This window comes from Stenella coeruleoalba, assembly GCF_951394435.1.
Source record: "Stenella coeruleoalba genome assembly, contig: scaffold_77, whole genome shotgun sequence".
Classification (NCBI taxonomy): Eukaryota; Metazoa; Chordata; class Mammalia; order Artiodactyla; family Delphinidae; genus Stenella; species Stenella coeruleoalba.
Window position 1 is genome coordinate 1365357 of NW_027646156.1, and position 27875 is coordinate 1393231.

General features: G+C 44.0%; 1 long non-coding RNA gene across 1 annotated transcript in view; it reads left to right on the forward strand.

Annotated features, from left to right (window-relative positions):
• Positions 1–1559: 1559 nt before the first annotated feature.
• LOC307181301 overlaps positions 1560–27875 on the forward strand; it is a 30010-nt gene continuing 3694 nt past the window's right edge. Inside the window, exons 1-2 of the long non-coding RNA XR_013826379.1 lie at positions 1560–1604; positions 15732–15813. This is a non-coding gene — a long non-coding RNA (uncharacterized lncRNA). The remainder of the gene's footprint in view (positions 1605–15731; positions 15814–27875) is intronic.

The window sequence follows — 27875 nt, forward strand, 5'->3', positions numbered from 1 at the left end:
TTGCTGAGTGATATTGCTTTGTAAGTAAATACCACAACTTCTTTATCCATTTTTCACTTTCTGCGATGTTGAACTTGTACTGTAAACGAGGTTCTTGTAAACAGAGCCGTTCCAAACTTTGGGGTGGCTGTGTCTTTTTGATTTTAATTTCCCTAAGCTATAGGACCATAAGTGGAAGTGCCCTAGGCTCTGTTGCTTTGTTTTTTAGATGTTTCAGGAAACACCATACACTTCTCCCAAGTGTCTGTTGGCAATTTACATCCTGCCCATCAGCATAACAAGGCTCCCAGTTCTCCATGGCCTGTCCTGCCTTTCTGGATTTTACACTTTTTTCAGATGGCCCTTTTGACCGGGGGGAAGTGAGACTTCATTGTAGTGCAGATTTCCTTTGCAAGCTTGCTTGGTTGGCCAAAAAGGGCGTATGCGTTTTTTCCTGAATATATTCAGGAAAAAACGCATACGCCCTTTTTGGCCAAGTGCATCATTGTGGACGTTCTGCCTCTTTTCCTATGCTTTCAATGCAATTCCAGTCTACCTCCTGAAATCGGTTTCCTGCAATTCTGCCCCGCTTTCAAGTCCTCTTGGCAGCCTTACTTCAGTCTATTTTTGGACGATAGCTGTCATTTATAACTCTGCAGGTTTGTGAATTACAGTGCCCCTGAGCTCCTTTCTTCAACTCGCTTTCTTGTGACCTGGCCACAACACCGCAGGATGGCTTCAGGCCCTAATCTGGTTCCGGCCCGGCATGCTGAGCCTTTGGTTAATTCCTCTTCCTGGTGGGAAATGAGAGTTAAATTTGCCCGTCCAGACACTTCCAGCTAGCCTCTCATTGGTTCTCGCTATTCCTGTTCATCTTCCGCAGAAATTGCAAACTGTGCCAAACAGGAGGTTAAAGGCGCTGACTCTCCAAGTGGGGAGAGTGTTAGTAAAGCGTCTGGAATGTTGCACCCGAGTACCAGGGGAGGAAAACTGAGACATATTTGAACACGTCTCCCGTTCACATGGTTGATCATACTCTGGGTTCCACATGCATGTTTTAGCTGAAGGAAAAATACCTTAAACCTGGAGAGTTGAGACCCGTGTAATGGGTACCATGCAATATGACTTCAAAGGGTCTTCATTTGCTCACCGAACCTCTGCAATCCTATCACTGCTGCGTTTATGCCCCTGTACACACGCTTGATTCTCTTTTGGAGACATAGCAATCCATAGGTTTTAAGATACTTACTAGTCAGGTACATTCTTCGGCGTTTAATATGGGGTTTTGAGTCCATTTCGTTGAGCAAGGAGTAGCTCTTGTCTATTCCATATTTGGCTTAAGGAACTTTATCTGTGCTCATTTCAATCTCTGGTTTTATGCAGCACCCCAACTCACCTTTCCCCTTAAGCAAGCATAAGTTGCTTTTCTAAATTTGAGACCCTGTTCTGTTTTGGAATGCAGTTCCTGTGTAGCCAAGTTTACATTCCGTGTATTAGTGATATCTTATGATGTTTCTTTTTCTGTGTGACTTATTTCAGTTAGAATCATAGTACCTGAACCCACTCATTATGCTGCTACGGGCCTGATGACATAGATTTCATTGCTGAGTGATAGTGCATTGTACGTAAGTACCACAAGTTCTTTATCCATTTTTCACTTTCTGTGATATTGAACTTGTACGGTAAACGAGGTTCTTGTAAACGGAGGCGTCCCAAACTTTGGGGTGGCTGTGTCTTTTTGATTTTAATTTCCCTAAGCTATAGGACCATAAGTGGAAGTGCCCTAGGCTCTGTTGCTTTGTTTTTTAGATGTTTCAGGAAACACCATACACTTCTCCTGAGTGTCTGTTGGCAATTTACATCCCGCCCATCAGCATAACAAGGCTCCCAGTTCTCCATGGCCTGTCCTGCCTTTCTGGATTTTACACTTTTTTCAGATGGCCCTTTTGACCGGGGGGAAGTGAGACTTCATTGTAGTGCAGATTTCCATTGCAAGCTTGCTTGGTTGGCCAAAAAGGGCGTATGCGTTTTTTCCTGAATATATTCAGGAAAAAACGCATACGCCCTTTTTGGCCAAGTGCATCATTGTGGACGTTCTGCCTCTTTTCCTATGCTTTCAATGCAATTCCAGTCTACCTCCTGAAATCGGTTTCCTGCAATTCTGCCCCGCTTTCAAGTCCTCTTGGCAGCCTTACTTCAGTCTATTTTTGGACGATAGCTGTCATTTATAACTCTGCAGGTTTGTGAATTACAGTGCCCCTGAGCTCCTTTCTTCAACTCGCTTTCTTGTGAGCTGGCCGCAACACCGCAGGATGGCTTCAGGCCCTAATGTGGTTCCGGTATGGCACGCTGAGCCTTTGGTTATTTCATCTTCCTGGTGGGAAATGAGAGTTAAATTTGCCCGTCCAGACACCTCCAGCTAGCCTCTCATTGGTTCTCGCTATTCCTGTTCATCTTCCGCAGAAATTGCAAACTGGGCCAAACAGGAGGTTAAAGGCGCTGACTCTCCAAGTGGGGAGAGTGTTAGTAAAGCGTCTGGAATGTTGCACCCGAGTACCAGGGGAGGAAAACTGAGACATATTTGAACACGTCTCCCGATCACATGGTTGATCATACTCTCGGTTCCACATGCATGTTTTAGCTGAAGGAAGAATACCTAAAACCTGGGTAGTTGAAACCCGTGGAATGGGTACCATGCAATATGACTTCAAAGGGTCTTCATTTGCTCACCGAACCTCTCCAATCCTATCACTGCTGCGTTTATGCCCCTGTACACATGCTTGATTCTCTTTTGGAGACATAGCAATCCCTAGGTTTTAAGATACTTACTACTCAGGTACATTCTTAGGAGTTTAATATGCGGTGTTGAGTCCATTTCGTTGAGCAAGGAGTAGCTCTTGTCTATTCCATATTTGGCTTAAGGAACTTTATCTGTGCTCATTTCAATCTCTGGTTTTATGCAGCACCCAAACTCACCTTTCCCCTTAAGCAAGCATAAGTTGGTTTTCTAAATTTGAGACCCTGTTCTGTTTTGGAATGCAGTTCCTGTGTAGCCTAGTTTACATTCCGTGTATTAGTGATATCTTATGATGTTTCTTTTTCTGTGTGACTTATTTCAGTTAGAATCATCGTACCTGAATCCACTCATTATGCTGCTACGGGCCTGATGACATAGATTTCATTGCTGAGTGATACTGCATTGTACGTAAGTACCACAAGTTCTTTATACATTTTTCACTTTCTGTGATATTGAACTTGTACGGTAAACGAGGTTCTTGTAAACGGAGGCGTCCCAAACTTTGGGGTGGCTGTGTCTTTTTGATTTTAATTTCCCTAAGCTGTAGGACCATAAGTGGAAGTGCCCTAGGCTCTGTTGCTTTGTTTTTTAGATGTTTCAGGAAACACCATACACTTCTCCTGAGTGTCTGTTGGCAATTTACATCCCGCTCATCAGCATAACAAGGCTCCCAGTTCTCCATGGCCTGTCCTGCCTTTCTGGATTTTACACTTTTTTCAGATGGCCCTTTTGACCGGGGGGAAGTGAGACTTCATTGTAGTGCAGATTTCCTTTGCAAGTTTGCTTGGTTGGCCAAAAAGGGTGTATCCGTTTTTTCCTGAATATATTCAGGAAAAAACGCATACGCCCTTTTTGGCCAAGTGCATCATTGTGGACGTTCTGCCTATTTTCCTATGCTTTCAATGCAATTCCAGTCTACCTCCTGAAATCGGTTTCCTGCAATTCTGCCCCGCTTTCAAGTCCTCTTGGCAGCCTTACTTCAGTATATTTTTGGACGATAGCTGTCATTTATAACTCTGCAGGTTTGTGAATTACAGTGCCCCTGAGCTCCTTTCTTCAACTCGCTTTCTTGTGACCTGGCCGCAACACCGCAGGATGTCTTCAGGCCCTAATCTGGTTCTGGCACGGCACGCTGAGCCTTTGGTTAATTCCTCTTCCTGGTGGGAAATGAGAGTTAAATTTGCCCATCCAGACACCTCCAGCTAGTCTCTCATTGGTTCTCGCTATTCCTGTTAATCTTCCACAGAAATTGCAAACTGTGCCAAACAGGAGGTTAAAGGGACTGACTCTCCAAGTGGGGAGAGTGTTAGTAAAGCGTCTGGAATGTGGCACCCGAGTACCAGGGTACGAAAACTGAGACATATTTGAACACGTCTCCCGATCACATGGTTGATCATACTCTAGGTTCCACATGCATGTTTTAGCTGAAGGAAGAATACCTTAAACCTGGGTAGTTGAAACCCGTGGAATGGGTACCATGCAATATGACTTCAAAGGGTCTTCATTTGCTCACGAACCTCTCCAATCCTATCACTGCTGCGTTTATGCCCCTGTACACATGCTTGATTCTCTTTCGGAGACATAGCAATCCATAGGTTTTAAGATACTTACTAGTCAGGTACATTCTTAGGCGTTTAATATGCGGTGTTGAGTCCATTTCGTTGAGCAAGGAGTAGCTCTTGTCTATTCCATATTTGGCTTAAGGAACTTTATCTGTGCTCCTTTCAATCTCTGGTTTTATGCAGCACCCCAACTCACCTTTCCCCTTAAGCAAGCATAAGTTGGTTTTCTAAATTTGAGACCCTGTTCTGTTCTGTAATTCAGTTCCTGTGTAGCCAAGTTTCCATTCCGTGTATTACTGATATCTTATGATGTTTCTTTTTCTGTGTGACTTATTTCAGTTAGAATCATCATACCTGAATCCACTCATTGTGCTGCTAAGGGCCTGATGACATAGATTTCATTGCTGAGTGATATTGCTTTGTAAGTAAATACCACAACTTCTTTATCCATTTTTCACTTCCTGCGATGTTGAACTTGCACTGTAAACGAGGTTCTTGTAAACAGAGCCGTTCCAAACTTTGGGGTGGCTGTGTCTTTTTGATTTTAATTTCCCTAAGCTATAGGACCATAAGTGGAAGTGCCCTAGGCTCTGTTGCTTTGTTTTTTAGATGTTTCAGGAAACACCATACACTTCTCCCGAGTGTCTGTTGGCAATTTACATCCCGCCCATCAGCATAACAAGGCTCCCAGTTCTCCATGGCCTGTCCTGCCTTTCTGGATTTTACACTTTTTTCAGATGGCCCTTTTGACCGGGGGGAAGTGAGACTTCATTGTAGTGCAGATTTCCTTTGCAAGCTTGCTTGGTTGGCCAAAAAGGGCGTATGCGTTTTTTCCTGAATATATTCAGGAAAAAACGCATACGCCCTTTTTGGCCAAGTGCATCATTGTGGACGTTCTGCCTCTTTTCCTATGCTTTCAATGCAATTCCAGTCTACCTCCTGAAATCGGTTTCCTGCAATTCTGCCCCGCTTTCAAGTCCTCTTGGCAGCCTTACTTCAGTCTATTTTTGGACGATAGCTGTCATTTATAACTCTGCAGGTTTGTGAATTACAGTGCCCCTGAGCTCCTTTCTTCAACTCGCTTTCTTGTGACCTGGCCGCAACACCGCAGGATGTCTTCAGGCCCTAATCTGGTTCTGGCACGGCACGCTGAGCCTTTGGTTAATTCCTCTTCCTGGTGGGAAATGAGAGTTAAATTTGCCCATCCAGACACCTCCAGCTAGTCTCTCATTGGTTCTCGCTATTCCTGTTAATCTTCCACAGAAATTGCAAACTGTGCCAAACAGGAGGTTAAAGGGACTGACTCTCCAAGTGGGGAGAGTGTTAGTAAAGCGTCTGGAATGTGGCACCCGAGTACCAGGGTACGAAAACTGAGACATATTTGAACACGTCTCCCGATCACATGGTTGATCATACTCTAGGTTCCACATGCATGTTTTAGCTGAAGGAAGAATACCTTAAACCTGGGTAGTTGAAACCCGTGGAATGGGTACCATGCAATATGACTTCAAAGGGTCTTCATTTGCTCACGAACCTCTCCAATCCTATCACTGCTGCGTTTATGCCCCTGTACACATGCTTGATTCTCTTTCGGAGACATAGCAATCCATAGGTTTTAAGATACTTACTAGTCAGGTACATTCTTAGGCGTTTAATATGCGGTGTTGAGTCCATTTCGTTGAGCAAGGAGTAGCTCTTGTCTATTCCATATTTGGCTTAAGGAACTTTATCTGTGCTCCTTTCAATCTCTGGTTTTATGCAGCACCCCAACTCACCTTTCCCCTTAAGCAAGCATAAGTTGGTTTTCTAAATTTGAGACCCTGTTCTGTTCTGTAATTCAGTTCCTGTGTAGCCAAGTTTCCATTCCGTGTATTACTGATATCTTATGATGTTTCTTTTTCTGTGTGACTTATTTCAGTTAGAATCATCATACCTGAATCCACTCATTGTGCTGCTAAGGGCCTGATGACATAGATTTCATTGCTGAGTGATATTGCTTTGTAAGTAAATACCACAACTTCTTTATCCATTTTTCACTTCCTGCGATGTTGAACTTGCACTGTAAACGAGGTTCTTGTAAACAGAGCCGTTCCAAACTTTGGGGTGGCTGTGTCTTTTTGATTTTAATTTCCCTAAGCTATAGGACCATAAGTGGAAGTGCCCTAGGCTCTGTTGCTTTGTTTTTTAGATGTTTCAGGAAACACCATACACTTCTCCCGAGTGTCTGTTGGCAATTTACATCCCGCCCATCAGCATAACAAGGCTCCCAGTTCTCCATGGCCTGTCCTGCCTTTCTGGATTTTACACTTTTTTCAGATGGCCCTTTTGACCGGGGGGAAGTGAGACTTCATTGTAGTGCAGATTTCCTTTGCAAGCTTGCTTGGTTGGCCAAAAAGGGCGTATGCGTTTTTTCCTGAATATATTCAGGAAAAAACGCATACGCCCTTTTTGGCCAAGTGCATCATTGTGGACGTTCTGCCTCTTTTCCTATGCTTTCAATGCAATTCCAGTCTACCTCCTGAAATCGGTTTCCTGCAATTCTGCCCCGCTTTCAAGTCCTCTTGGCAGCCTTACTTCAGTCTATTTTTGGACGATAGCTGTCATTTATAACTCTGCAGGTTTGTGAATTACAGTGCCCCTGAGCTCCTTTCTTCAACTCGCTTTCTTGTGACCTGGCCGCAACACCGCAGGATGTCTTCAGGCCCTAATCTGGTTCTGGCACGGCACGCTGAGCCTTTGGTTAATTCCTCTTCCTGGTGGGAAATGAGAGTTAAATTTGCCCATCCAGACACCTCCAGCTAGTCTCTCATTGGTTCTCGCTATTCCTGTTAATCTTCCACAGAAATTGCAAACTGTGCCAAACAGGAGGTTAAAGGGACTGACTCTCCAAGTGGGGAGAGTGTTAGTAAAGCGTCTGGAATGTGGCACCCGAGTACCAGGGTACGAAAACTGAGACATATTTGAACACGTCTCCCGATCACATGGTTGATCATACTCTAGGTTCCACATGCATGTTTTAGCTGAAGGAAGAATACCTTAAACCTGGGTAGTTGAAACCCGTGGAATGGGTACCATGCAATATGACTTCAAAGGGTCTTCATTTGCTCACGAACCTCTCCAATCCTATCACTGCTGCGTTTATGCCCCTGTACACATGCTTGATTCTCTTTCGGAGACATAGCAATCCATAGGTTTTAAGATACTTACTAGTCAGGTACATTCTTAGGCGTTTAATATGCGGTGTTGAGTCCATTTCGTTGAGCAAGGAGTAGCTCTTGTCTATTCCATATTTGGCTTAAGGAACTTTATCTGTGCTCCTTTCAATCTCTGGTTTTATGCAGCACCCCAACTCACCTTTCCCCTTAAGCAAGCATAAGTTGGTTTTCTAAATTTGAGACCCTGTTCTGTTCTGTAATTCAGTTCCTGTGTAGCCAAGTTTCCATTCCGTGTATTACTGATATCTTATGATGTTTCTTTTTCTGTGTGACTTATTTCAGTTAGAATCATCATACCTGAATCCACTCATTGTGCTGCTAAGGGCCTGATGACATAGATTTCATTGCTGAGTGATATTGCTTTGTAAGTAAATACCACAACTTCTTTATCCATTTTTCACTTCCTGCGATGTTGAACTTGCACTGTAAACGAGGTTCTTGTAAACAGAGCCGTTCCAAACTTTGGGGTGGCTGTGTCTTTTTGATTTTAATTTCCCTAAGCTATAGGACCATAAGTGGAAGTGCCCTAGGCTCTGTTGCTTTGTTTTTTAGATGTTTCAGGAAACACCATACACTTCTCCCGAGTGTCTGTTGGCAATTTACATCCCGCCCATCAGCATAACAAGGCTCCCAGTTCTCCATGGCCTGTCCTGCCTTTCTGGATTTTACACTTTTTTCAGATGGCCCTTTTGACCGGGGGGAAGTGAGACTTCATTGTAGTGCAGATTTCCTTTGCAAGCTTGCTTGGTTGGCCAAAAAGGGCGTATGCGTTTTTTCCTGAATATATTCAGGAAAAAACGCATACGCCCTTTTTGGCCAAGTGCATCATTGTGGACGTTCTGCCTCTTTTCCTATGCTTTCAATGCAATTCCAGTCTACCTCCTGAAATCGGTTTCCTGCAATTCTGCCCCGCTTTCAAGTCCTCTTGGCAGCCTTACTTCAGTCTATTTTTGGACGATAGCTGTCATTTATAACTCTGCAGGTTTGTGAATTACAGTGCCCCTGAGCTCCTTTCTTCAACTCGCTTTCTTGTGACCTGGCCGCAACACCGCAGGATGTCTTCAGGCCCTAATCTGGTTCTGGCACGGCACGCTGAGCCTTTGGTTAATTCCTCTTCCTGGTGGGAAATGAGAGTTAAATTTGCCCATCCAGACACCTCCAGCTAGTCTCTCATTGGTTCTCGCTATTCCTGTTAATCTTCCACAGAAATTGCAAACTGTGCCAAACAGGAGGTTAAAGGGACTGACTCTCCAAGTGGGGAGAGTGTTAGTAAAGCGTCTGGAATGTGGCACCCGAGTACCAGGGTACGAAAACTGAGACATATTTGAACACGTCTCCCGATCACATGGTTGATCATACTCTAGGTTCCACATGCATGTTTTAGCTGAAGGAAGAATACCTTAAACCTGGGTAGTTGAAACCCGTGGAATGGGTACCATGCAATATGACTTCAAAGGGTCTTCATTTGCTCACGAACCTCTCCAATCCTATCACTGCTGCGTTTATGCCCCTGTACACATGCTTGATTCTCTTTCGGAGACATAGCAATCCATAGGTTTTAAGATACTTACTAGTCAGGTACATTCTTAGGCGTTTAATATGCGGTGTTGAGTCCATTTCGTTGAGCAAGGAGTAGCTCTTGTCTATTCCATATTTGGCTTAAGGAACTTTATCTGTGCTCCTTTCAATCTCTGGTTTTATGCAGCACCCCAACTCACCTTTCCCCTTAAGCAAGCATAAGTTGGTTTTCTAAATTTGAGACCCTGTTCTGTTCTGTAATTCAGTTCCTGTGTAGCCAAGTTTCCATTCCGTGTATTACTGATATCTTATGATGTTTCTTTTTCTGTGTGACTTATTTCAGTTAGAATCATCATACCTGAATCCACTCATTGTGCTGCTAAGGGCCTGATGACATAGATTTCATTGCTGAGTGATATTGCTTTGTAAGTAAATACCACAACTTCTTTATCCATTTTTCACTTCCTGCGATGTTGAACTTGCACTGTAAACGAGGTTCTTGTAAACAGAGCCGTTCCAAACTTTGGGGTGGCTGTGTCTTTTTGATTTTAATTTCCCTAAGCTATAGGACCATAAGTGGAAGTGCCCTAGGCTCTGTTGCTTTGTTTTTTAGATGTTTCAGGAAACACCATACACTTCTCCCGAGTGTCTGTTGGCAATTTACATCCCGCCCATCAGCATAACAAGGCTCCCAGTTCTCCATGGCCTGTCCTGCCTTTCTGGATTTTACACTTTTTTCAGATGGCCCTTTTGACCGGGGGGAAGTGAGACTTCATTGTAGTGCAGATTTCCTTTGCAAGCTTGCTTGGTTGGCCAAAAAGGGCGTATGCGTTTTTTCCTGAATATATTCAGGAAAAAACGCATACGCCCTTTTTGGCCAAGTGCATCATTGTGGACGTTCTGCCTCTTTTCCTATGCTTTCAATGCAATTCCAGTCTACCTCCTGAAATCGGTTTCCTGCAATTCTGCCCCGCTTTCAAGTCCTCTTGGCAGCCTTACTTCAGTCTATTTTTGGACGATAGCTGTCATTTATAACTCTGCAGGTTTGTGAATTACAGTGCCCCTGAGCTCCTTTCTTCAACTCGCTTTCTTGTGACCTGGCCACAACACCGCAGGATGGCTTCAGGCCCTAATCTGGTTCCGGCCCGGCATGCTGAGCCTTTGGTTAATTCCTCTTCCTGGTGGGAAATGAGAGTTAAATTTGCCCGTCCAGACACTTCCAGCTAGCCTCTCATTGGTTCTCGCTATTCCTGTTCATCTTCCGCAGAAATTGCAAACTGTGCCAAACAGGAGGTTAAAGGCGCTGACTCTCCAAGTGGGGAGAGTGTTAGTAAAGCGTCTGGAATGTTGCACCCGAGTACCAGGGGAGGAAAACTGAGACATATTTGAACACGTCTCCCGTTCACATGGTTGATCATACTCTGGGTTCCACATGCGTGTTTTAGCTGAAGGAAGAATACCTAAAACCTGGGTAGTTGAAACCCGTGGAATGGGTACCATGCAATATGACTTCAAAGGGTCTTCATTTGCTCACCAAACCTCTCCAATCCTATCACTGCTGCGTTTATTCCCCTGTACACACGTTTGATTCTCTTGTGGAGACATAGCAATCCATAGGTTTTAAGATACTTACTAGTCAGGTACATTCTTCGGCGTTTAATATGGGGTTTTGAGTCCATTTCGTTGAGCAAGGAGTAGCTCTTGTCTATTCCATATTTGGCTTAAGGAACTTTATCTGTGCTCATTTCAATCTCTGGTTTTATGCAGCACCCCAACTCACCTTTCCCCTTAAGCAAGCATAAGTTGGTTTTCTAAATTTGAGACCCTGTTCTGTTTTGGAATGCAGTTCCTGTGTAGCCTAGTTTACATTCCGTGTATTAGTGATATCTTATGATGTTTCTTTTTCTGTGTGACTTATTTCAGTTAGAATCATCGTACCTAAATCCACTCATTATGCTGTTACGGGCCTGATGACATAGATTTCATTGCTGAGTGATACTGCATTGTACGTAAGTACCACAAGTTCTTTATACATTTTTCACTTTCTGTGATATTGAACTTGTACGGTAAACGAGGTTCTTGTAAACGGAGGCGTCCCAAACTTTGGGGTGGCTGTGTCTTTTTGATTTTAATTTCCCTAAGCTGTAGGACCATAAGTGGAAGTGCCCTAGGCTCTGTTGCTTTGTTTTTTAGATGTTTCAGGAAACACCATACACTTCTCCTGAGTGTCTGTTGGCAATTTACATCCCGCCCATCAGCATAACAAGGCTCCCAGTTCTCCATGGCCTGTCCTGCCTCTCTGGATTTTACACTTTTTCAGATGGCCCTTTTGACCGGGGGGAAGTGAGACTTCATTGTAGTGCAGATTTCCTTTGCAAGTTTGCTTGGTTGACCAAAAAGGGTGTATCCGTTTTTTCCTGAATATATTCAGGAAAAAACGCATACGCCCTTTTTGGCCAAGTGCATCATTGTGGACGTTCTGCCTCTTTTCCTATGCTTTCAATGCAATTCCAGTCTACCTCCTGAAATCGGTTTCCTGCAATTCTGCCCCGTTTTCAAGTCCTCTTGGCAGCCTTACTTCAGTATATTTTTGGACGATAGCTGTCATTTATAACTCTGCAGGTTTGTGAATTACAGTGCCCCTGAGCTCCTTTCTTCAACTCGCTTTCTTGTGACCTGGCCGCAACACCGCAGGATGTCTTCAGGCCCTAATCTGGTTCTGGCACGGCACGCTGAGCCTTTGGTTAATTCCTCTTCCTGGTGGGAAATGAGAGTTAAATTTGCCCATCCAGACACCTCCAGCTAGTCTCTCATTGGTTCTCGCTATTCCTGTTAATCTTCCACAGAAATTGCAAACTGTGCCAAACAGGAGGTTAAAGGGACTGACTCTCCAAGTGGGGAGAGTGTTAGTAAAGCGTCTGGAATGTGGCACCCGAGTACCAGGGTACGAAAACTGAGACATATTTGAACACGTCTCCCGATCACATGGTTGATCATACTCTAGGTTCCACATGCATGTTTTAGCTGAAGGAAGAATACCTTAAACCTGGGTAGTTGAAACCGGTGGAATGGGTACCATGCAATATGACTTCAAAGGGTCTTCATTTGCTCACGAACCTCTCCAATCCTATCACTGCTGCGTTTATGCCCCTGTACACATGATGATTCTCTTTCGGAGACATAGCAATCCATAGGTTTTAAGATACTTACTAGTCAGGTACATTCTTAGGCGTTTAATATGCGGTGTTGAGTCCATTTCGTTGAGCAAGGAGTAGCTCTTGTCTATTCCATATTTGGCTTAAGGAACTTTATCTGTGCTCCTTTCAATCTCTGGTTTTATGCAGCACCCCAACTCACCTTTCCCCTTAAGCAAGCATAAGTTGGTTTTCTAAATTTGAGACCCTGTTCTGTTCTGTAATTCAGTTCCTGTGTAGCCAAGTTTCCATTCCGTGTATTACTGATATCTTATGATGTTTCTTTTTCTGTGTGACTTATTTCAGTTAGAATCATCATACCTGAATCCACTCATTGTGCTGCTAAGGGCCTGATGACATAGATTTCATTGCTGAGTGATATTGCTTTGTAAGTAAATACCACAACTTCTTTATCCATTTTTCACTTTCTGCGATGTTGAACTTGTACTGTAAACGAGGTTCTTGTAAACAGAGCCGTTCCAAACTTTGGGGTGGCTGTGTCTTTTTGATTTTAATTTCCCTAAGCTATAGGACCATAAGTGGAAGTGCCCTAGGCTCTGTTGCTTTGTTTTTTAGATGTTTCAGGAAACACCATACACTTCTCCCAAGTGTCTGTTGGAAATTTACATCCTGCCCATCAGCATAACAAGGCTCCCAGTTCTCCATGGCCTGTCCTGCCTTTCTGGATTTTACACTTTTTTCAGATGGCCCTTTTGACCGGGGGGAAGTGAGACTTCATTGTAGTGCAGATTTCCTTTGCAAGCTTGCTTGGTTGGCCAAAAAGGGCGTATGCGTTTTTTCCTGAATATATTCAGGAAAAAACGCATACGCCCTTTTTGGCCAAGTGCATCATTGTGGACGTTCTGCCTCTTTTCCTATGCTTTCAATGCAATTCCAGTCTACCTCCTGAAATCGGTTTCCTGCAATTCTGCCCCGCTTTCAAGTCCTCTTGGCAGCCTTACTTCAGTCTATTTTTGGACGATAGCTGTCATTTATAACTCTGCAGGTTTGTGAATTACAGTGCCCCTGAGCTCCTTTCTTCAACTCGCTTTCTTGTGACCTGGCCACAACACCGCAGGATGGCTTCAGGCCCTAATCTGGTTCCGGCCCGGCATGCTGAGCCTTTGGTTAATTCCTCTTCCTGGTGGGAAATGAGAGTTAAATTTGCCCGTCCAGACACTTCCAGCTAGCCTCTCATTGGTTCTCGCTATTCCTGTTCATCTTCCGCAGAAATTGCAAACTGTGCCAAACAGGAGGTTAAAGGCGCTGACTCTCCAAGTGGGGAGAGTGTTAGTAAAGCGTCTGGAATGTTGCACCCGAGTACCAGGGGAGGAAAACTGAGACATATTTGAACACGTCTCCCGTTCACATGGTTGATCATACTCTGGGTTCCACATGCATGTTTTAGCTGAAGGAAAAATACCTTAAACCTGGAGAGTTGAGACCCGTGTAATGGGTACCATGCAATATGACTTCAAAGGGTCTTCATTTGCTCACCGAACCTCTGCAATCCTATCACTGCTGCGTTTATGCCCCTGTACACACGCTTGATTCTCTTTTGGAGACATAGCAATCCATAGGTTTTAAGATACTTACTAGTCAGGTACATTCTTAGGCGTTTAATATGGGGTTTTGAGTCCATTTCGTTGAGCAAGGAGTAGCTCTTGTCTATTCCATATTTGGCTTAAGGAACTTTATCTGTGCTCATTTCAATCTCTGGTTTTATGCAGCACCCCAACTCACCTTTCCCCTTAAGCAAGCATAAGTTGCTTTTCTAAATTTGAGACCCTGTTCTGTTTTGGAATGCAGTTCCTGTGTAGCCAAGTTTACATTCCGTGTATTAGTGATATCTTATGATGTTTCTTTTTCTGTGTGACTTATTTCAGTTAGAATCATAGTACCTGAACCCACTCATTATGCTGCTACGGGCCTGATGACATAGATTTCATTGCTGAGTGATACTGCATTGTACGTAAGTACCACAAGTTCTTTATCCATTTTTCACTTTCTGTGATATTGAACTTGTACGGTAAACGAGGTTCTTGTAAACGGAGGCGTCCCAAACTTTGGGGTGGCTGTGTCTTTTTGATTTTAATTTCCCTAAGCTATAGGACCATAAGTGGAAGTGCCCTAGGCTCTGTTGCTTTGTTTTTTAGATGTTTCAGGAAACACCATACACTTCTCCTGAGTGTCTGTTGGCAATTTACATCCCGCCCATCAGCATAACAAGGCTCCCAGTTCTCCATGGCCTGTCCTGCCTTTCTGGATTTTACACTTTTTTCAGATGGCCCTTTTGACCGGGGGGAAGTGAGACTTCATTGTAGTGCAGATTTCCATTGCAAGCTTGCTTGGTTGGCCAAAAAGGGCGTATGCGTTTTTTCCTGAATATATTCAGGAAAAAACGCATACGCCCTTTTTGGCCAAGTGCATCATTGTGGACGTTCTGCCTCTTTTCCTATGCTTTCAATGCAATTCCAGTCTACCTCCTGAAATCGGTTTCCTGCAATTCTGCCCCGCTTTCAAGTCCTCTTGGCAGCCTTACTTCAGTCTATTTTTGGACGATAGCTGTCATTTATAACTCTGCAGGTTTGTGAATTACAGTGCCCCTGAGCTCCTTTCTTCAACTCGCTTTCTTGTGAGCTGGCCGCAACACCGCAGGATGGCTTCAGGCCCTAATGTGGTTCCGGTATGGCACGCTGAGCCTTTGGTTATTTCATCTTCCTGGTGGGAAATGAGAGTTAAATTTGCCCGTCCAGACACCTCCAGCTAGCCTCTCATTGGTTCTCGCTATTCCTGTTCATCTTCCGCAGAAATTGCAAACTGGGCCAAACAGGAGGTTAAAGGCGCTGACTCTCCAAGTGGGGAGAGTGTTAGTAAAGCGTCTGGAATGTTGCACCCGAGTACCAGGGGAGGAAAACTGAGACATATTTGAACACGTCTCCCGATCACATGGTTGATCATACTCTCGGTTCCACATGCATGTTTTAGCTGAAGGAAGAATACCTAAAACCTGGGTAGTTGAAACCCGTGGAATGGGTACCATGCAATATGACTTCAAAGGGTCTTCATTTGCTCACCGAACCTCTCCAATCCTATCACTGCTGCGTTTATGCCCCTGTACACATGCTTGATTCTCTTTTGGAGACATAGCAATCCCTAGGTTTTAAGATACTTACTACTCAGGTACATTCTTAGGAGTTTAATATGCGGTGTTGAGTCCATTTCGTTGAGCAAGGAGTAGCTCTTGTCTATTCCATATTTGGCTTAAGGAACTTTATCTGTGCTCATTTCAATCTCTGGTTTTATGCAGCACCCCAACTCACCTTTCCCCTTAAGCAAGCATAAGTTGGTTTTCTAAATTTGAGACCCTGTTCTGTTCTGTAATTCAGTTCCTGTGTAGCCAAGTTTACATTCCGTGTATTAGTGATATCTTATGATGTTTCTTTTTCTGTGTGACTTATTTCAGTTAGAATCATCATACCTGAATCCACTCATTGTGCTGCTAAGGGCCTGATGACACACATTTCATTGCTGAGTGATATTGCTTTGTAAGTAAATATCACAAGTTCATTATCCATTTTTCACTTTCTGCGATGTTGAACTTGTACTGTAAACGAGGTTCTTGTAAACAGAGCCGTTCCAAACTTTGGGGTGGCTGTGTCTTTTAGATTTTAATTTCCCTAAGCTATAAGACCATAAGTGGAAGTGCCCTAGGTTCTGTTGCTTTGTTTTTTAGATGTTTCAGGAAACACCATACACTTCTCCCGAGTGTCTGTTGGCAATTTACATCCCGCCCATCAGCATAACAAGGCTCCCAGTTTTCCATGGCCTGTCCTGCCTTTCTGGATTTTACACTTTTTTCAGATGGCCCTTTTGACCGGGAGGAAGTGAGACTTCATTGTAGTGCAGATTTCCTTTGCAAGCTTGCTTGGTTGGCCAAAAAGGGCGTATGCGTTTTTTCCTGAATATATTCAGGAAAAAACGCATACGCCCTTTTTGGCCAAGTGCATCATTGTGGACGTTCTGTCTCTTTTCCTATGCTTTCAATGCAATTCCAGTCTACCTCCTGAAATCGGTTTCCTGCAATTCTGCCCCGCTTTCAAGTCCTCCTGGCAGCCTTACTTCAGTCTATTTTTGGATGATAGCTGTCATTTATAACTCTGCAGGTTTGTGAATTACAGTGCCCCTGAGCTCCTTTCTTCAACTCGCTTTCTTGTGAGCTGGCCGCGACACCGCAGGATGGCTTCAGGCCCTAATCTGGTTCCGGCCCGGCATGCTGAGCCTTTGGTTAATTCCTCTTCCTGGTGGGAAATGAGAGTTAAATTTGCCCGTCCAGACACCTCCAGCTAGCCTCTCATTGGTTCTCGCTATTCCTGTTCATCTTCCGCAGAAATTGCAAACTGGGCCAAACAGGAGGTTAAAGGGACTGACTCTCCTATTCGGGAGAGTGTTAGTAAAGCGTCTGGAATGTTGCACCCGAGTACCAGGGGAGGAAAACTGAGACATATTTGAACACGTCTCCCGTTCACATGGTTGATCATACTCTGGGTTCCACATGCATGTTTTAGCTGAAGGAAGAATACCTTAAACCTGCAGAGTTGAGACCCGTGTAATGGGTACCATGCAATATGACTTCAAAGGGTCTTCATTTGCTCACGAACCTCTGCAATCCTACCACTGCTGCGTTTATGCCCCTGTACACACGCTTGATTCTCTTTTGGGACATAGCAATCCATAGGTTTTAAGATACTTACTAGTCAGGTACATTCTTAGGCGTTTAATATGGGGTTTTGAGTCCATTTCGTTGAGCAAGGAGTAGCTCTTGTCTATTCCATATTTGGCTTAAGGAACTTTATCTGTGCTCATTTCAATCTCTGGTTTTATGCAGCACCCAAACTCACCTTTCCCCTTAAGCAAGCATAAGTTGGTTTTCTAAATTTGAGACCCTGTTCTGTTTTGGAATGCAGTTCCTGTGTAGCCAAGTTTACATTCCGTGTATTAGTGATATCTTATGATGTTTCTTTTTCTGTGTGACTTATTTCAGTTAGAATCATCGTACCTGAATCCACTCATTATGCTGCTACGGGCCTGATGACATAGATTTCATTGCTGAGTGATACTGCATTGTACCTAAGTTCCACAAGTTCTTTATCCATTTTTCACTTTCTGTGATATTGAACTTGTACGGTAAACGAGGTTCTTGTAAACGGAGGCGTCCCAAACTTTGGGGTGGCTGTGTCTTTTTGATTTTAATTTCCCTAAGCTATAGGACCATAAGTGGAAGTGCCCTAGGCTCTGTTGCTTTGTTTTTTAGATGTTTCAGGAAACACCATACACTTCTCCTGAGTGTCTGTTGGCAATTTACATTCCGCCCATCAGCATAACAAGGCTCCCAGTTCTCCATGGCCTGTCCTGCCTTTCTGGATTTTACACTTTTTTCAGATGGCCCTTTTGACCGGGGAGAAGTGAGACTTCATTGTAGTGCAGATTTCTTTTGCAAGTTTGCTTGGTTGGCCAAAAAGGGCGTATGCGTTTTTTCCTGAATATATTCAGGAAAAAACGCATACGCCCTTTTTGGCCAAGTGCATCATTGTGGACGTTCTGCCTCTTTTCCTATGCTTTCAATGCAATTCCAGTCTACCTCCTGAAATCGGTTTCCTGCAATTCTGCCCCGCTTTCAAGTCCTCTTGGCAGCCTTACTTCAGTCTATTTTTGGACGATAGCTGTCATTTATAACTCTGCAGGTTTGTTAATTACAGTGCCCCTGAGCTCCTTTCTTCAACTCGCTTTCTTGTGAGCTGGCCGCAACACCGCAGGATGGCTTCAGGCCCTAATCTGGTTCCGGCACGGCACGCTGAGCCTTTGGTTATTTCCTCTTCCTGGTGGGAAATGAGAGTTAAATTTGCCCGTCCAGACACCTCCAGCTAGTCTCTCATTGGTTCTCCCTATTCCTGTTCATCTTCCGCAGAAATTGCAAACTGGGCCAAACAGGAGGTTAAAGGCGCTGACTCTCCAAGTGGGGAGAGTGTTAGTAAAGCGTCTGGAATGTTGCACCCGACTACCAGGGGAGGAAAACTGAGACATATTTGAACACGTCTCCCGTTCACATGGTTGATCATACTTGGGTTCCGCATGCATGTTTTAGCTGAAGGAAGAATACCTTAAACCTGGGTAGTTGAAACCCGTGGAATGGGTACCATGCAATATGACTTCAAAGGGTCTTCATTTGCTCACCGAACCTCTCCAATCCTATCACTGCTGCGTTTATGCCCCTGTACACATGCTTGATTCTCTTTCGGGGACATAGCAATCCATAGGTTTTAAGATACTTACTAGTCAGGTACATTCTTAGGCGTTTAATATGCGGTGTTGAGTCCGTTTCGTTGAGCAAGGAGTAGCTCTTGTCTATTCCATATTTGACTTAAGGAACTTTATCTGTGCTCATTTCAATCTCTGGTTTTATGCAGCACCCCAACTCACCTTTACCCTTAAGCAAGCATAAGTTGGTTTTCTAAATTTGAGTCCCTGTTCTGTTCTGTAATTCAGTTCCTGTGTAGCCAAGTTTACATTCCGTGTATTACTGATATCTTATGATGTTTCTTTTTCTGTGTGACTTATTTCAGTTAGAATCATCATACCTGAATCCACTCATTGTGCTGCTAAGGGCCTGATGACACAGATTTCATTGCTGAGTGATATTGCTTTGTAAGTAAATACCACAACTTCTTTATCCATTTTTCACTTTCTGCGATGTTGAACTTGTACTGTAAACGAGGTTCTTGTAAACAGAGCCGTTCCAAACTTTGGGGTGGCTGTGTCTTTTTGATTTTAATTTCCCTAAGCTATAGGACCATAAGTGGAAGTGCCCTAGGTTCTGTTGCTTTGTTTTTTAGATGTTTCAGGAAACACCATACACTTCTCCGGAGTGGTTGTTGGCAATTTACATCCCGCCCATCAGCATAACAAGGCTCCCAGTTCTCCATGGCCTGTCCTGCCTTTCTGGATTTTACACTTTTTTCAGATGGCCCTTTTGACCGGGGGGAAGTGAGACTTCATTGTAGTGCAGATTTCCTTTGCAAGCTTGCTTGGTTGGCCAAAAAGGGCGTATGCGTTTTTTCCTGAATATATTCAGGAAAAAACGCATACGCCCCTTTTGGCCAAGTGCATCATTGTGGACGTTCTGCCTCTTTTCCTATGCTTTCAATGCAATTCCAGTCTACCTCCTGAAATCGGTTTCCTGCAATTCTGCCCCGCTTTCAAGTCCTCTTGGCAGCCTTACTTCAGTCTATTTTTGGACGATAGCTGTCATTTATAACTCTGCAGGTTTGTGAATTACAGTGCCCCTGAGCTCCTTTCTTCAACTCGCTTTCTTGTGAGCTGCCCGCAACACCGCAGGATGGCTTCAGGCCCTAATCTGGTTCCGGCCCGGCATGCTGAGCCTTTGGTTATTTCCTCTTCCTGGTGGGAAATGAGAGTTAAATTTGCCCGTCCAGACACCTCCAGCTAGCCTCTCATTGGTTCTCGCTATTCCTGTTCATCTTCCGCAGAAATTGCAAACTGGGCCAAACAGGGTGTTAAAGGCGCTGACTCTCCAAGTGGGGAGAGTGTTAGTAAAGCATCTGGAATGTTTCAACCGAGTACCAGGGGAGGAAAACTGAGACATATTTGAACACGTCTCCCGATCACATGGTTGATCATACTCTGGGTTCCACATGCATGTTTTTGCTGAAGGAAGAATACCTAAAACCTGGGTAGTTGAAACCCGTGGAATGGGTACCATGCAATATGACTTCAAAGGGTCTTCATTTGCTCACCGAACCTCTCCAATCCTATCACTGCTGCGTTTATGCCCCTGTACACATGCTTGATTCTCTTTCGGAGACATAGCAATCCCTAGGTTTTAAGATACTTACTAGTCAGGTACATTCTTAGGAGTTTAATATGCGGTGTTGAGTCCATTTCGTTGAGCAAGGAGTAGCTCTTGTCTATTCCATATTTGGCTTAAGGAACTTTATCTGTGCTCATTTCAATCTCTGGTTTTATGCAGCACCCCAACTCACCTTTCCCCTTAAGCAAGCATAAGTTGGTTTTCTAAATTTGAGACCCTGTTCTGTTCTGTAATTCAGTTCCTGTGTAGCCAAGTTTACATTCAGTGTATTACTGATATCTTATGATGTTTCTTTTTCTGTGTGACTTATTTCAGTTAGAATCATCATACCTGAATCCACTCATTGTGCTGCTAAGGGCCTGATGACACAGATTTCATTGCTGAGTGATATTGCTTTGTAAGTAAATACCACAACTTCTTTATCCATTTTTCACTTTCTGCGATGTTGAACTTGTACTGTAAACGAGGTTCTTGTAAACAGAGCCGTTCCAAACTTTGGGGTGGCTGTGTCTTTTTGATTTTAATTTCCCTAAGCTATAGGACCATAAGTGGAAGTGCCCTAGGTTCTGTTGCTTTGTTTTTTAGATGTTTCAGGAAACACCATACACTTCTCCCGAGTGGTTGTTGGCAATTTACATCCCGCCCATCAGCATAACAAGGCTCCCAGTTCTCCATGGCCTGTCCTGCCTTTCTGGATTTTACACTTTTTTCAGATGGCCCTTTTGACCGGGGAGAAGTGAGACTTCATTGTAGTGCAGATTTCTTTTGCAAGTTTGCTTGGTTGGCCAAAAAGGGCGTATGCGTTTTTTCCTGAATATATTCAGGAAAAAACGCATACGCCCCTTTTGGCCAAGTGCATCATTGTGGACGTTCTGCCTCTTTTCCTATGCTTTCAATGCAATTCCAGTCTACCTCCTGAAATCGGTTTCCTGCAATTCTGCCCCGCTTTCAAGTCCTCTTGGCAGCCTTACTTCAGTCTATTTTTGGACGATAGCTGTCATTTATAACTCTGCAGGTTTGTGAATTACAGTGCCCCTGAGCTCCTTTCTTCAACTCGCTTTCTTGTGAGCTGCCCGCAACACCGCAGGATGGCTTCAGGCCCTAATCTGGTTCCGGCCCGGCATGCTGAGCCTTTGGTTATTTCCTCTTCCTGGTGGGAAATGAGAGTTAAATTTGCCCGTCCAGACACCTCCAGCTAGCCTCTCATTGGTTCTCGCTATTCCTGTTCATCTTCCGCAGAAATTGCAAACTGGGCCAAACAGGGTGTTAAAGGCGCTGACTCTCCAAGTGGGGAGAGTGTTAGTAAAGCATCTGGAATGTTTCAACCGAGTACCAGGGGAGGAAAACTGAGACATATTTGAACACGTCTCCCGATCACATGGTTGATCATACTCTGGGTTCCACATGCATGTTTTTGCTGAAGGAAGAATACCTAAAACCTGGGTAGTTGAAACCCGTGGAATGGGTACCATGCAATATGACTTCAAAGGGTCTTCATTTGCTCACCGAACCTCTCCAATCCTATCACTGCTGCGTTTATGCCCCTGTACACATGCTTGATTCTCTTTCGGAGACATAGCAATCCCTAGGTTTTAAGATACTTACTAGTCAGGTACATTCTTAGGAGTTTAATATGCGGTGTTGAGTCCATTTCGTTGAGCAAGGAGTAGCTCTTGTCTATTCCATATTTGGCTTAAGGAACTTTATCTGTGCTCATTTCAATCTCTGGTTTTATGCAGCACCCCAACTCACCTTTCCCCTTAAGCAAGCATAAGTTGGTTTTCTAAATTTGAGACCCTGTTCTGTTCTGTAATTCAGTTCCTGTGTAGCCAAGTTTACATTCAGTGTATTACTGATATCTTATGATGTTTCTTTTTCTGTGTGACTTATTTCAGTTAGAATCATCATACCTGAATCCACTCATTGTGCTGCTAAGGGCCTGATGACACAGATTTCATTGCTGAGTGATATTGCTTTGTAAGTAAATACCACAACTTCTTTATCCATTTTTCACTTTCTGCGATGTTGAACTTGTACTGTAAACGAGGTTCTTGTAAACAGAGCCGTTCCAAACTTTGGGGTGGCTGTGTCTTTTTGATTTTAATTTCCCTAAGCTATAGGACCATAAGTGGAAGTGCCCTAGGTTCTGTTGCTTTGTTTTTTAGATGTTTCAGGAAACACCATACACTTCTCCCGAGTGGTTGTTGGCAATTTACATCCCGCCCATCAGCATAACAAGGCTCCCAGTTCTCCATGGCCTGTCCTGCCTTTCTGGATTTTACACTTTTTTCAGATGGCCCTTTTGACCGGGGAGAAGTGAGACTTCATTGTAGTGCAGATTTCTTTTGCAAGTTTGCTTGGTTGGCCAAAAAGGGCGTATGCGTTTTTTCCTGAATATATTCAGGAAAAAACGCATACGCCCTTTTTGGCCAAGTGCATCATTGTGGACGTTCTGCCTCTTTTCCTATGCTTTCAATGCAATTCCAGTCTACCTCCTGAAATCGGTTTCCTGCAATTCTGCCCCGCTTTCAAGTCCTCTTGGCAGTCTTACTTCAGTCTATTTTTGGACGATAGCTGTCATTTATAACTCTGCAGGTTTGTTAATTACAGTGCCCCTGAGCTCCTTTCTTCAACTCGCTTTCTTGTGAGCTGGCCGCAACACCGCAGGATGGCTTCAGGCCCTAATCTGGTTCCGGCCCGGCACGCTGAGCCTTTGGTTATTTCCTCTTCCTGGTGGGAAATGAGAGTTAAATTTGCCCGTCCAGACACCTCCAGCTAGTCTCACATTGGTTCTCGCTATTCCTGTTCATCTTCCGCAGAAATTGCAAACTGGGCCATACAGGAGGTTAAAGGCGCTAACTCTTCAAGTGGGGAGACTGTTAGTAAAGCGTCTGGAATGTTGCACCCGAGTACCAGGGTACGAAAACTGAGACATATTTGAACACGTCTCCCGTTCACATGGTTGATCATACTTGGGTTCCACATGCATGTTTTAGCTGAATGAAGAATACCTTAAACCTGGGTAGTTGAAACCCGTGGAATGGGTACCATGCAATATGACTTCAAAGGGTCTTCATTTGCTCACCGAACCTCTCCAATCCTATCACTGCTGCGTTTATGCCCCTGTACACATGCTTGATTCTCTTTCGGGGACATAGCAATCCATAGGTTTTACGATACTTACTAGTCAGGTACATTCTTAGGCGTTTAATATGCGGTGTTGAGTCCATTTCGTTGAGCAAGGAGTAGCTCTTGTCTATTCCATATTTGACTTAAGGAACTTTATCTGTGCTCATTTCAATCTCTGGTTTTATGCAGCACCCCAACTCACCTTTCCCCTTAAGCAAGCATAAGTTGGTTTTCTAAATTTGAGTCCCTGTTCTGTTCTGTAATTCAGTTCCTGTGTAGCCAAGTTTACATTCCGTGTATTACTGATATCTTATGACGTTTCTTTTTCTGTGTGACTTATTTCAGTTAGAATCATCATACCTGAATCCACTCATTGTGCTGCTAAGGGCCTGATGACACAGATTTCATTGCTGAGTGATATTGCTTTGTAAGTAAATACCACAACTTCTTTATCCATTTTTCACTTTCTGTGATGTTGAACTTGTACTGTAAACGAGGTTCTTGTAAACAGAGCCGTTCGAAACTTTGGGGTGGCTGTGTCTTTTTGATTTTAATTTCCCTAAGCTATAGGACCATAAGTGGAAGTGCCCTAGGTTCTGTTGCTTTGTTTTTTAGATGTTTCAGGAAACACCATACACTTCTCCCGAGTGTCTGTTGGCAATTTACATCCCGCCCATCAGCATAACAAGGCTCCCAGTTCTCCATGGCCTGTCCTGCCTTTCTGGATTTTACACTTTTTTCAGATGGCCCTTTTGACCGGGGGGAAGTGAGACTTCATTGTAGTGCAGATTTCCTTTGCAAGCTTGCTTGGTTGGCCAAAAAGGGCGTATGCGTTTTTTCCTGAATATATTCAGGAAAAAACGCATACGCCCTTTTTGGCCAAGTGCATCATTGTGGACGTTCTGCCTCTTTTCCTATGCTTTCAATGCAATTCCAGTCTACCTCCTGAAATCGGTTTCCTGCAATTCTGCCCCGCTTTCAAGTCCTCCTGGCAGCCTTACTTCAGTCTATTTTTGGACGATAGCTGTCATTTATAACTCTGCAGGTTTGTGAATTACAGTGCCCCTGAGCTCCTTTCTTCAACTCGCTTTCTTGTGAGCTGGCCGTGACACCGCAGGATGGCTTCAGGCCCTAATCTGGTTCCGGCCCGGCATGCTGAGCCTTTGGTTAATTCCTCTTCCTGGTGGGAAATGAGAGTTAAATTTGCCCGTCCAGACACCTCCAGCTAGCCTCTCATTGGTTCTCGCTATTCCTGTTCATCTTCCGCAGAAATTGCAAACTGGGCCAAACAGGAGGTTAAAGGGACTGACTCTCCTATTCGGGAGAGTGTTAGTAAAGCGTCTGGAATGTTGCACCCGAGTACCAGGGGAGGAAAACTGAGACATATTTGAACAAGTCTCCCGTTCACATGGTTGATCATACTCTGGGTTCCACATGCATGTTTTAGCTGAAGGAAGAATACCTAAAACCTGGGTAGTTGAAACCCGTGTAATGGGTACCATGCAATATGACTTCAAAGGGTCTTCATTTGCTCACCGAACCTCTCCAATCCTATCACTGCTGCGTTTATGCCCCTGTACACATGCTTGATTCTCTTTCGGAGACATAGCAGTCCCTAGGTTTTAAGATACTTACTACTCAGGTACATTCTTAGGAGTTTAATATGCGGTGTTGAGTCCATTTCGTTGAGCAAGGAGTAGCTCTTGTCTATTCCATATTTGGCTTAAGGAACTTTATCTGTGCTCATTTCAATCTCTGGTTTTATACAGCACCCCAACTCACCTTTCCCCTTAAGCAAGCATAAGTTGGTTCTCTAAATTTGAGACCCTGTTCTGTTCTGTAATTCAGTTCCTGTGTAGCCAAGTTTACATTCTGTGTATTACTGATATCTTATGATGTTTCTTTTTCTGTGTGACTTATTTCAGTTAGAATCATCATACCTGAATCCACTCATTGTGCTGCTAAGTGCCTGATGACACAGATTTCATTGCTGAGTGATATTGCTTTGTAAGTAAATACCACAACTTCTTTATCCATTTTTCACTTTCTGCGATGTTGAACTTGTACTGTAAACGAGGTTCTTGTAAACGGAGCTGCTTTAAACTTTGGGGTGGCTGTGTGTTTTTGATTTTAATTTCCCTAAGCTATAGGACCATAAGTGGAAGTGCCCTAGGTTCTGTTGCTTTGTTTTTTAGATGTTTCAGGAAACACCATACACTTCTCCCGAGTGGTTGTTGGCAATTTACATCCCGCCCTTCAGCATAACAAGGCTCCCATTTCTCCATAGCCTGTCCTGCCTTTCTGGATTTTACACTTTTTTCAGATGGCCCTTTTGACCGGGGGGAAGTGAGACTTCATTGTAGTGCAGATTTCCTTTGCAAGCTTGCTTGGTTGGCCAAAAAGGGCGTATGCGTTTTTTCCTGAATATATTCAGGAAAAAACGCATACGCCCTTTTTGGCCAAGTGCATCATTGTGGACGTTCTGCCTCTTTTCCTATGCTTTCAATGCAATTCCAGTCTACCTCCTGAAATCGGTTTCCTGCAATTCTGCCCCGCTTTCAAGTCCTCTTGGCAGCCTTACTTCAGTCTATTTTTGGACGATAGCTGTCATTTATAACTCTGCAGGTTTGTGAATTACAGTGCCCCTGAGCTCCTTTCTTCAACTCGCTTTCTTTTGAGCTGGCCGCAACACCGCAGGATGGCTTCATGCCCTAATCTGGTTCCAGTACGGCACGCTGAGCCTTTGGTTATTTCCTCTTCCTGGTGGGAAATGAGAGTTAAATTTGCCCGTCCAGACACCTCCAGCTAGCCTCTCATTGGTTCTCGCTATTCCTGTTCATCTTCCGCAGAAATTGCAAACTGGGCCAAACAGGAGGTTAAAGGCGCTGACTCTCCAAGTGGGGAGACTGTTAGTAAAGCGTCTGGAATGTTGCACCCGAGTACCAGGGGAGGAAAACTGAGACATATTTGAACACGTCTCCCGTTCACACGGTTGATCATACTCTGGGTTCCACATGCATGTTTTAGCTGAAGGAAGAATACCTAAAACCTTGGTAGTTGACACCCGTGGAATGGGTACCATGCAATATGACTTCAAAGGGTCTTCATTTGCTCACCGAACCTCTCCAATCCTATCACTGCTGCGTTTATGCCCCTGTACACACGCTTGATTCTCTTTCGGAGACATAGCAATCCATAGGTTTTAAGATACTTACTAGTCAGGTACATTCTTAGGAGTTTAATATGCGGTGTTGAGTCCATTTCGTTGAGCAAGGAGTAGCTCTTGTCTATTCCATATTTGGCTTAAGGAACTTTATCTGTGCTCATTTCAATCTCTGGTTTTATACAGCACCCCAACTCACCTTTCCCCTTAAGCAAGCATAAGTTGGTTCTCTAAATTTGAGACCCTGTTCTGTTCTGTAATTCAGTTCCTGTGTAGCCAAGTTTACATTCTGTGTATTACTGATATCTTATGATGTTTCTTTTTCTGTGTGACTTATTTCAGTTAGAATCATCATACCTGAATCCACTCATTGTGCTGCTAAGTGCCTGATGACACAGATTTCATTGCTGAGTGATATTGCTTTGTAAGTAAATACCACAACTTCTTTATCTATTTTTCACTTTCTGTGATGTTGAACTTGTACTGTAAACGAGGTTCTTGTAAACAGAGCCGTTCGAAACTTTGGGGTGGCTGTGTCTTTTTGATTTTAATTTCCCTAAGCTATAGGACCATAAGTGGAAGTGCCCTAGGTTCTGTTGCTTTGTTTTTTAGATGTTTCAGGAAACACCATACACTTCTCCCGAGTGTCTGTTGGCAATTTACATCCCGCCCATCAGCATAACAAGGCTCCCAGTTCTCCATGGCCTGTCCTGCCTTTCTGGATTTTACACTTTTTTCAGATGGCCCTTTTGACCGGGGGGAAGTGAGACTTCATTGTAGTGCAGATTTCCTTTGCAAGCTTGCTTGGTTGGCCAAAAAGGGCGTATGCGTTTTTTCCTGAATATATTCAGGAAAAAACGCATACGCCCTTTTTGGCCAAGTGCATCATTGTGGACGTTCTGCCTCTTTTCCTATGCTTTCAATGCAATTCCAGTCTACCTCCTGAAATCGGTTTCCTGCAATTCTGCCCCGCTTCCAAGTCCTCTTGGCAGCCTTACTTCAGTCTATTTTTGGACGATAGCTGTCATTTATAACTCTGCAGGTTTTTGAATTACAGTGCCCCTGAGCTCCTTTCTTCAACTTGCTTTCTCGTGACCTGGCCGCAACACCGCAGGATGGCTTCAGGCCCTAATCTGGTTCCGGCACGGCACGCTGAGCCTTTGGTTAATTCCTCTTCCTGGTGGGAAATGAGAGTTAAATTTGCCCGTCCAGACACCTCCAGCTAGTCTCTCATTGGTTCTCACTATTCCTGTTCATCTTCCGCAGAAATTGCAAACTGGGCCAAACAGGAGGTTAAAGGGACTGACTCTCCAAGTGGGGAGAGTGTTAGTTAAGCGTCTGGAATGTTGCACCCGAGTACCAGGGGAGGAAAACTGAGACATATTTGAACACGTCTCCCGATCACATGGTTGATCATACTCTAGGTTCCA